The sequence below is a fragment of the Eumetopias jubatus genome, unplaced genomic scaffold, assembly GCF_037043125.1.
Source record: "Eumetopias jubatus isolate StellerSeaLion01/CBP00866 unplaced genomic scaffold, mEumJub1_p1.0 scaffold_4, whole genome shotgun sequence".
NCBI classification, from domain to species: Eukaryota; Metazoa; Chordata; class Mammalia; order Carnivora; family Otariidae; genus Eumetopias; species Eumetopias jubatus.
The window spans coordinates 153,539,093-153,550,788 of NW_028274810.1; the positions used below are offsets into that span (position 1 = coordinate 153,539,093).

Below are 11,696 nucleotides of genomic sequence, written 5' to 3' on the forward strand. Positions count from 1 at the left end.
TCATCTTTGTCATATTCTAACATAAACACTTAAGGGTATAATTTTCTAAGTCCCAATTAAGCAGCAAATCACAAGTTTTGACATGAAGCATTTTCATGATCATTTATTCCTAAGTATTTTCTACTTCTCAGCGTGGTTTTACCTAGGAAGAGGCGAAAATCTTCCCAAAGGGGAAAGCTCAGGATAAGAAGAGTGTCAAGGGAAGGGTAACTAGCAGTCTAGAGTATCAACACCTGACAAGCTAGAAGAAAAAGACCAGGAAAGTTCCCAAAAAGGCTGACAAGACAGTGAGAAAAAGCAAAAGGAAGATTAATCCTAGAGATCCAGATCAGAGGAATTTCCCAGTGTACATAGAGAGGCTGCTCCCTGAGGAGATGGCTCCTTATTCTGGGATGTTCCTTTGCTCATTGGTTTCTGTTTCCATTTCCATATGTTCTGTTCTTCTTCCCTGCCCTCTATTATGTATATTACGCAAGTATGTATCTTCAAGGCTTTCCTATCATTCACAAATCTTTTATGATCCTAACACGCCTTGAGATACTATCTTCATCAAGCTCTCCATTCACTTTCAAGTTCTTTATAAATGCCAACTACACTTTACTCAGAGAAGAGACTCAAATGATTTGGGAGTCAGACATGTACATTTAGGTATATGTAAATAGACAATATAAGTAAATAGATAAATATAAAAATGCCGATGGAGAGTACAGAAAGACAGAATTTGCCCCTTGCAAAGATATTCAAATTAAATTTTGTAGAATATATAGGCAGTTAAAAAAAAAACAGATTTTTTGTGAACATGGGCTCCTGGTTTGTATTCCCTGCTTTCCAGCTTTGCTTGGTTGTTTCTAAACCCAATCCATTTTTAATCCAATTTTTTCTCATCCATATGTTAGTTGATATAGCTAGCTCATTAAGAATGAGGGCATTTTTAAATTTTCTACTTCTCCATTCTGTTTTACATTTAAGCAGGCTTCTCTTAGAAAAAAAGCAAAGAAAAAGATAGGTAGGAATGTATTTGTTGTCATTAGCCCTAGGATTCCCCCAAATTACTCCACTAAATGCCCATTCTTGGTGACTCTCCCCACCCCAATCCAGTCAGTAGGTTGAGTTTAGAAGACAATTGCTTTTATTTCAAAAAGTTCTTGGCTTGGGTGTTTTTGTCTCATTCAAATGCTTCTACTTGCTAACTTGTTTATGTGACCAATTGCAAGACTCACCTCTTCTTTGGGGCTTCTGTTGATAATGTCTTTAAGGTCAGTGTTCTCCAAGGGTACTTCTAACCCCGGAATTCTGTGATGGTGATACAGAGGTTATCTGAGAGCAGTCAGCTGGGCTTCACATACTTGTGGAACAAGAAGGGGGGAACACTGCATAGATGTTAGGTGGACAATTGTTCTGGAGGAATGTCTTGCTATCTTTAGGAAATTGATTAATTCACTGTTTAAATAGGAACGTTTTCCTTAGAGGCCATTACACAAAAATGCCCAGCCTAAGTGATATACTTTCCATTAGAAGAAAAGAAAAACTTTACAGGAACCAACAAAATGAACTTCATACTTTGAAATGCAATGTTTATCTTAGGTAGAAACACGAGAAAGATTTAAAATATAGTTACAGACTACACAGAAATTTCCTAAAATTAATCATATGTTCATTTTGGAATTGGAAAAATATTGTTTTTTTAGGATTTAGTTTGTTTGCTAACTAAAAACATTATAAATATTCATAATGAAGAGAGATTTCAATAGGTAGTCAGATTGCTTGAGTGGTAGACAATGTATGAAAATCAACATTTTCATGACAAAGTGGGAAGATCAGCTTCATTTATGATCTTTAAGCCCACTTTTAATAATCACTGAGATTTGCCAAAGTTAGAAACTTTTCCTTAAACTCTGTGAATAGCTTTTTTCCTCAAATACTAAACAACTTCAGATAATGAGTCAGATTTGGGAAAGTGGAGAGAACCCTAGCACACAGTAGGTAGTCAATAGTAGACACTCATTAAGTTAAATAAAATGACTAAACTTTAATTCAGTCATAGATTCAAGGTTTGGCTATTACTGCCTTCATAATCTTGGAGAGGTGACCAAGCTATCCTGAATCTAATTTCTTAATCTGAAATTGTATATGACTTTCAATGTTTTCAAGAGGATAGACAGTCATACAAGTAAAAATGATTCAAAAACTATATATATTGCTATATAAATTAAAAATACTAATATATGTCCTATTGCCAGATGTGTTTTGCATTCAAATATACTTAAATTTTAGAAAAGTAATGTGGTTTATTATGTAATACCAACAGCAGAGACTAGTGGCATTGGATAATCAAACACATTAATAAAATATTTCTGCAGGGATGTTTGTGAATATTCATACTATGTAGGACAAATAAATATTATAAATAACTTTATGTCAGTGTGAGCCATGTTAAATGAATTCAGACTGTGTATGTGTTCGGACTGCCTCAAAATAAATTATATATATTTTTTCAATTTTCTGAGATTTTGGATACCAGAATTACAGGTAAGAGACTGGGGGCTTCAGTTAATGTTAAAATGAAGAGGTGGATTCTAGGTGGGCTTCAGTTGACCACTGGATCATTCATTAAATATTATCTGTAAACTTTAAATAAAGATGGGATTGGAGATTTTTAGCTTTCTTATGTTTTAATGCATGTATATGGGCTATCTCTGTCATACCAAAAAGACATCTCTATGACTTCTTTTCCTTGTTATATAAAATCTATTTTTTTCTCAAAGCTTTTTAAAAAATCATACAGATTGTATGAGTACTCACATCATTTCCCCAAATATAATTTTTAATACATAGAAAATGGTGTGAGCTTTTGGCTTGCTTGGGACTAATATCAGGTTTATGTGATTGGTTACTAGAACATAGTCATGTTTCTCCTGGAGTTCCTTGGAATCGGGCTGTTCTCATTGTTGAACAAGGCCATGCCTTGCTAGAGTTATGCAGCTCTAGTATAGAAACATAATCTCCAATTGCTTTCATAATTAATTTGGTATGCTTTTGTAAAGATGGTAACATGAAAGCTTTTCAGTAGATGTTCCATAGACAAATATATCATTTTCTGCTTAATCCATATAGTATTCAATTCAGGTACAGAGAAGAAATAGAAATATTCCAGGACTAAGGGAAGAAAATGCAAATTAATATGACCAGCATATGTAGGGAATCAAGTGAAAATTATATAAAACCTAGTCAATAAGTTATCTATATTTTAAGAATTACAGAGTAAGGCAAAAGGAATAAGCAAAAATTCTTTAGGTAATGGCATGGGAAAATCACAGATGGATGAAGATAATTAAATAGTATAATTATTTCTCCTTAGCTATAACAAATAAGGAGACCAGAGAGTATGCCTGCAATATTAATCTAGTTGATATAGAGAAACTATGGAAAAAACATTGTAGTTGAAAAACATACATTAAAACCTCTAGACATTTATAAGTTTTATTCTTGAATACTGATAGAAGAATACCAGAGTCTAGAAAAGAGACAATTGCAAGAAATTGGTATGTACCACATAACAATAATATCACTAAATTTATTAGAATATAACTGTTACCTGCTCTGGTCCTTGGACTCTCCAAGCAATAAAAATTGACTGGGGCCAAAAAGAAATTTCCAGGCAAAGCTTTTATTGAGGCTTATGCTCCAGCACAAAGGAGACAGAATAAAGGAAAGAGTGCTTCATGCTGGCTTTCAGAACAAAGGCCAGTGAATGTTCGAAAGAGACTAAGCAAGGCAGGAAAGGAGTGACATTGACGCATGTAGGAAGTTGGGTGCACAGGCGCAGTGGACAGAATATGCAATGTGTGTCTCATTTGCATGTTACAACTCCACCCTGGGCATAATTTTTAGTATTATAGTGAGGGGAAGTCAGTGAAGCGTCAGCCCTGGGGTCCACCTTGGCGCAGACTGGTTTGGTATGGTCTTCACCAATCTTTGTAGTCGAGTCCCTCCTTTGGTGAGCATTCTGCTTCCATATTCCTGCAAGATAAGCTACTCAAGAGGCAGAGAGGCACTGGGTTGCAGCTATCCAAGAAGGCTGGACTTTGCCGTCGGGGGTGTGGGGACATCCAACCTCTGCTCATCTCATATCAACAATGATATTTAGTAAGAGAAAAGGAAGAAGCTATAAGCCAACACACTGAATTTTCTTTTATCTTGGGAGATAGTAAACCCTGGATTCTGAACAGGCAGTGTCACACATTTCCACCAAACGGATTTTAGATACTTATGTTCTAGACTGAGTTGCTGCTAACTATTATGTGATTTGGGAAAAGTCACCTTTTATCTCTAGACCTTTCTTTCTTCCTTTGTAAAATAAAGAGATTAAACTGTATTATCTCTGAGGTCCTGTTTGGCTTTGAAATATCAGCTTAAGACACACTTTGAAAACTCTGATGCACCTTAGAACTGAGGGGTATCAGGAGAAGGAGGCTTTTTTCCCCCCAACATCGATGGGGCGTAAAATGAGGGGAGGCAGGAATAGTAAAGATTTAATTTCTGGAATGGGACCGAAGAAACTCTCAGAAGCACGTGTAACAAAGCAAATGCCAAACTTTGGTTTTTAAAGACTTTTATGTACACGGAACACACTCATCCCAATCCCAGCTCACTCCAATCTTACTTCACTTCGCAAGGTCTCACCTTGTCCTACTTCCTTGATTAAGCTTTTCGTGACTTTGTGCTACCTCTTTTTTGTTGTTGCTTTATATTTCACTGCTGTATTATATTCCATGGTAGTTTGTATATCTTCTCTCAAATTAGATTTAACATTTTTTGAGTATAGCACTACTAATGTTAGGATGGCTTCATAAGAAATCAAGGAATATTCTGGACTCTTCACTCAGGCATCAAGAATCTGTAAACATAAATGTATCCCTTGCATCTGAATTTCCTTATTTATCTAAAATAGAGCCACCCACTGAAACCTTCACTTAGTTGTGGAATGATTTTTATCTCCTCCAACATTCCTAGTAGGCTGCAGACTCTTATTATTCTGAGTGTCTGTAGGATGTGATTTGAAGCTGACACATGTGGTCAGACAGGTAGTCTAAAGACCATCTCAGTCTCGATATCTTATTGCCACTAGGGCAGAATCAAAGGAAGAGTATTGCCTTTACTCATAATGCAAGCCTTTCTCATTACTATGCTTTAAGTCATATGTACACAATTTCGGCCAGAAGATTCACTTGTTCATTAATTCATCCAACACACAACACTTTTTTGTGCGTGCAAGTCATTCTATTAGGCATCTGGGGAATATTCATTTACAGTAGCCGTGACCCTGGCTTCAAGAAGCTCCCCAGTGGTTGGGGTGCCTGGGTGGCTCAGTCAGTTAAGCATCTGACTCTTGATTGCGGCTCCAGTCATGATCTCAGGGTCTTGAGATCAAGCCCTATGTGGGGCTTTGTGTTCAGCGTGGAATCTCCTTGTCCCTCTCCCTCCCCCTGCTTGTCTTCTCTCTTTCTCTCAAATAAATACATAAATGAAATCTTAAAAAAGAAAAGAAAAGAAGCTCCCTGGTGGTTAAAGAATGTGGATCCAGTGGAGAAATTTGTGTTTCTGTAGAGGTTTCCAATACAGAGGTTTCTGAAGAACAAGGGTAATTTCCATCCTTTACTAGAGGTAACAGCACCCTTTATCATTGATGGCATTCCAGGTGGGTTTACAAAGTGCTTCTGCTTACTGACTAATGTGTAGGGAGAACAGAGCATTTTGGTATGCTTAGCAGCTTCCCCATCCACTATCGCTGATTTAATTTGAGCAGTAAGGAAGGAAACTTTCGGGAAAGTTAATCTGGTCTCAAGTTGCTGTGATCACTTACATAACATAACAAAATACATAGCACTTTTGGAACTCAGATTTCGCCCATCGAGTCCAATGACCACATGTGCGTGATATGACTGATTTCTCTCTGGGCTAGTTTGCATCCCCCCTTCAGGGTTTATTTTTTCACTTGGTGCATTAAAACCTTGGCCTTGTAAAATAACTATGGGTTCTTTCTGTTTTAAATCTGTTATGCTGAAGCTTTCCTGTAGGTTGGAAACTCTTTTTAGGTTGTTTTGGTTTAGCAGAAAATGCAATGCATCTTATGTTGTATAACTTTTAATGCATAATAACGTGGTAATAGTCCATATAGTCACATTCATTTGGCCCTTCCTTTCCTGCTAAATGTGTGATCCTCTTGTGTCCCTACCTTTCTCTCGTTCCCAGCCTGAACCTCTTTTCCCCTTTCGAATTCTGCTTTATCCTTAAAGCTTTCCTAAATCCTGTGGCAGGACGTAGGTAGTACCTCTGTCCCACGTACAGCATTAGAGCTCTTGGCATATCTCAGGTAGCATATCACCACAAAAAGAAGAGATGGAAAGACTCTCTTTCCTACTTAACTTCGAGTTGTTTCCATTTATCTGTCCTTTTCTGACAATGTCTGGATATTTGGTAGTTCTCACTTGTGGTGAAATCGATTTAGAGGATATGTTTAGAGGGACAGAGCCTAGGCTTCCGTCCGTAGTTTTCTCTAATATAACAATCAGACTTATGATGTCTAGAGTTTATTGTTTTTTTCATAATAGTGTTACTTCTTATAAGAATGTGAGCTTTTAATTGATAGTTCAAAGCAAAGACAGAAAAACACTTTTTATCCATCAGATTTTATTATTTTTAAATTTTTACTATTTTTTTATTTTTAAATTTATTTATTTATATATTGATTTTTTTGGCTCCAAAAAGCTTTATTGTTTCCATTTGGTCCAGGGCTTGCGAGAGGGCTCCAAGTTGGTTAAAATGCTGCTTAATTGCTGCAGGGAGAAGCTCAGGCACAAGCCCTGACAACCAGGAGGATGCTGGGCTTCAGAGGCTCCTAGTCATGCTTGAAGGTGAGCCTTTCGAAGAGATCCTCGTCCAGCCCAGCCAGCCTACAGAGATTAGTCAGGTGGTCCCCCATCTTCTTGACAAGTTTCACCTGCTCCTCTAGGAAGTAGTTTTCCAGGAAGTCACAGAAATGGTAGTGTGTGCAGGCTGAACCCAAGGCATGCAGATCCCAAAGGGCCTGGTTCAGGTTCTCCAGAACCAGGGCAGCTTCCATGGCATCCAGGGTTTTATGCCACCCATCTTAGGATGGCTTCTGCAGGTCCTGGAAGAGGGTGTGGAGGCTGAGCTGCTTTTACATCTTTAAGAGCAGACATGCTTCTCCTCAGCCAACTGGAGGAAAAAGGGGTCCATGCCCTCCAGAGCCACATCCTCCTGGTGGAAATAGAAGCACAGAGAGAGGTAGGTGAGGGAGGCCCACAGATGCACAGGGACAAGGCAGCTGATGGCAGCCTCCCCCTTGGTGGAAAAATTCTTATTTTTTTTTTTTAAGATTTTATTTATTTATTTGAGAAAGAAGAGAGTGAACACAAGCAGGGGGAGTGACATAGGAGGAGGGAGAAGCAGGCTCCCTGCTGAGCAGGGAGCCTGATGCAGGGCTCTATCCCAGGACCCCGAGATCATGACCTGAGCCGAAGCAGATGCTTAACCAACTGAGCCACCCAGGTGCCGCTTGGTGGAATAATTCTGACAAATCTGGGAGCTCATGGTTGATGGTAATAAGGAGCTAAGCTCAAAATAGAGTGTTGGCTGGTCCTGGAGGCAGAGGGTGGCCAAGAAGATGGCTCTGAAGGTTGTGACTGGGAAAAAGTTGGGAAAAAGTTTGGAGGGTGGTCTCAGGCTGGTAGAAGGGGCATCCCTGGGTCTGTTCGGTCCAAACACTGTTGAAGCAAGAGACAGATCCAAGGGACAGCCCAGTACCCTGCTTTTATGCATTGGATTTTAAAAGCGATACTGTCTGTTGAGAAAGAATAAATACTTCAATGTTTCATTCGATTTACATTTTTAAAAAAATTGGTTTTTATTTCTCTTAAATCTGATACAATATTTTGTCGACTTTAAAAGTACATTAAGCTGATTGTTTCAGTTTAGCAACTTAGTCAATATACCTAATACCCTAAGGAAAAAAAAAGTAGAATTTAATTAATTCCACTAGTAGCCGATTTCAGAATTTCAGTTAGCCGACAGACAGCTCTTTAATGAACTCATTCACTTTTTACCATTTCGCAGAGGTACAGGCAAAACTAACAATCACAAACAGCACCAAGGCCTAAGAATTCACCAGGGACTCCTATTTTCAAAGAATGTTACCTAAATCTTTATCTGGGGACATCACTAAATGTTGCCCTAGCTAGCTGAGTAGCTTGTCAAATATAATAAATAATACTTGGTTTATTTTTATTAAAGAATCACAGTTCATTTTTCAAAAATGAAAAACCATCTTGATATTAATTCATTGCTAAGCATAGGACAGGGTGATTCCAAATTAGCATAAAGGCACTTTGCTCAGTATGTGGCCAATATGAAGAAACTGGGGCCGTTCACATTAGATGAGAAGAGAAGCACAGCTGGAAGAGGCAAGCTCTTTGTTAACTTCTGTAACATTTAAAATCCACTAATATGTAACATTTAAAATCCACTAATATTGGGTGCCTGGGTGGCTCAGTTGGTTAAGCGACTGCCTTCGGCTCAGGTCATGATCCTGGAGTCCCGGGATATCTATAAAAAAAAAAAATCTAATAATATTTTGATACATTGACAAACTTCTGAAGTGCAAGTCCGAAAAAAATGACAAAATTTTTCCAGAGCAAAACTAAATTGTATTTCAGATTTAATACTTTGTGTATTCCCATGGTCCTGACTTTATATCCTGTGAACCTAACAATTCATTTTACTTATAATTATGTTCAGCTAAGTACAGAGACATCTGTAGGGAGAGAAGAGGTGTGTTGGGAACAACTTTGAAAATCTAATTTTTATGTAAGGAGTATACTTTCTGTTCTCTGTATTTTTCCTTTCATTAGAAATATTTTCTCTACAGGTATAGAAAAGGCACCCTGACAAAGAGTGCCCAATTGATTTTGCTTGGTGATTATCTTGACATATTTGTTCATACCTTCTAGTCCTATTAAATAATAAAGATAGGGATTTTTAAAAAATTAAAGAAAATACTGCATTGCTTACAACATTTATTTATTCAGTAGAGATGTGGAGGAAAGATAAAAATCTAGGAAAGATAAAAAGATAAAAATCTAGAGATTCACAAATAACTCACCGTGTTGGCCTCCATTTTACTGTCTTCCTTCACAGAAGTTACCTCTTGGAAAAAAAGCTTCTGTGTATATAGAAACTTCCATTCTAAGTGGAAGAATATGGAGAAAATCTTTAACTTTGAAGGGACTATTTCAAAACCTTTTTTTTTTTCAGTGAAAAACCTGTGCCTTTTTCCAGACTGAAAAGTCTTATTTTTTCATTTTGTGGGGGCAGATATGATCAATAAAAACAAACAAAAAAACGAAAAACCAAAAAAAACCCTACATATGACTGAAGAAAAAAAGAGAAGTACTCCAGAGCCACATTTTAGTAGTTAGCCTAGTCTTAGGAGTTACGGAAAGGAATCTTGAAGAAGAATGTTTTAAAAATGAGACCCAAATAACACAGACAGGTTTATTCTGTGCCAAATAAACTGAGCTCTAACTACCTTTCCAAACATCCCCTTCCCAGGATTGTTCTGGATTATGGATGACAACAAGAGGAATTTGCATGTGATTTGGCAGGCAGATGTGAGGGAGTGGTGTTAGTGTTTTATGTTTTAGTGGCTGGTCTGGGGCACTGAGCACATGGCAGTGTTGGCTTACTTTGTTGGCAAGGGTCAACACGCAGGCTTGCAGCTCCTTTCTCTCCTGCTGGATTTTCTCCCATGCGTTCTCTGAATCCTGTGCCGGGCATGTGAACAGATCTATGCTCAAGAGAGTCAGCTTTTTCTGCAGGGCAATCCTAGCATTGAAGCTGATAGCAGATGCTAAAGACAGGTGCAAGTTCCAGCTCATCTTCGTGGTTCTGGTTTCTTATCATTTCCCTCCATATTCAGCTTTTCTTTCTGACCTCTAGACCAAGAGAGTCATACCTCTTTAGGCTCATCCTCAGATTCAGAGACAATAGCTTTGCACAGACTTCACCACGTCCATTCCTGCTTAGAGTTGAATTCCTATAAGTTCTCTATATAATATTACTTATAGTGGTTCTTATCTACAGCACAGCTGATCTGATTGAGCCTTCAGTAACACACAGAATTTTGCAAAATAGTGGATTACCAAGTGTCTGGAGGTGAGGGAGAATTTGAGATTTGAGATGATGGTGGCAGAACTTGAGACAGAAGAGTAAAATATGACACAGGTCATCAGACACCTTATATTTTGTGATGGATTTGTATACATTTTATAGAATGAATCTCTTAGAAGGTAAGATGGAATATAGAATAGAGATCGAGTGTGTGGATGTTTTCACTAGTTGTTCTTTAAGAACCAGTTTCCAATTGTTACTTATTAAGAGAATCTAATTTTTAGTTGGACTTGTGTCTACAGGAAAAAAATTATATTTCTTAACCATCTTACAGTTAAAGGTAGCTAAGTTATGGCCAATAGGCTCTAAGCAGAGATGTGTGTGCAATTTTTAGCATGTATGCTTAGAATGAGGAAGATACCATTTTACTTTTTAGCCTTTCCTTTTTCCTGCTGGTTAGTATGTAGAAAAAATGGCTGGAGTTAGAGCTGTTGTCCTCAACCATAAAGTGAAAGCTATATGCTCAGACCAGTGGAATAGCAGGATTGAAGGAGTCTGAGTTCCAATATTTTAGTGAAGCCTCCTGGTTAGTTCTGGAGTTCTCACATCCAAACTTGACACAGTAAAGAAATACACATCAACTTTATTTTATTCACTGTTGTTTTGAGTTTTGGGTCTCTCAATCATATATGATTAATAGGGACATTTTAAGTAAAAATTATATATTTAAAGTATACGACATAATGTTTTGATATACATATATAGTGAAATGATTACTGCAGTCAAGCTAATTAATATATCTATCTCCTCTCATAGTTAACTTCTTTTTTGGTGAAAGCATCTGAAATCTAAGCAAATTTCTAGTATATAATACAGTGATATTAACAATAGTCGTCATGCTATACATTAGCTCTCTAGAGCTTATTCATCCTACACAACTGCAATTTTGTACCCTTTGACCAACATCTCTCATTTTTCCCACCTTTCTAATTTCTGCTTCTGCTTTGGTGAATCAACTTTTTTCAGATTTTCGACATAAGTGACATCATGCAGTATTTTTCTTTTTGTGTTATTCCACTTAGCATAATGTCCTCCAGTTTCATTCATATTGTTGCATATGGCATGATCTCCTTTTTTAAGGCTGAATAATATTGCATTGTATGTACAGATCACAATTTTTTTATCCATTCATCCATCAACAGACACTTAGGTCACATCTGTATCTTGGCTTTTGTGAATAGTGCTGCAGTGGACATGGGAGTGCAGATATCTCTTTGAGGTACTAATTTCATTTCCATTGGATATATACCCAGAAGAGGGATTGCTGGATTATATAGTATTTCTAATAGGGTTTTTTCTTAAGTAGAAGGAGAAAATGATGATTTCCATTACAACCCTGAAAAGAAGAAAGGAAGTCAGAAGTGGGGTAAGTTTGTAGGTAATACCAAGGACTTGGGAGAGTGAATATCTATTTTTCCAGTGATGTAGAAAATGATAATTAGTGACAA

At 37.4% G+C, this 11,696-nt stretch overlaps 1 pseudogene; it reads right to left on the reverse strand.

The window, feature by feature from the left end:
* Positions 1 to 6,898: 6,898 nt before the first annotated feature.
* On the reverse strand, positions 6,899 to 9,956 carry LOC114215485 (ferritin light chain pseudogene; annotated as a pseudogene).
* Between the last annotated feature and the right edge of the window lie 1,740 nt (positions 9,957 to 11,696).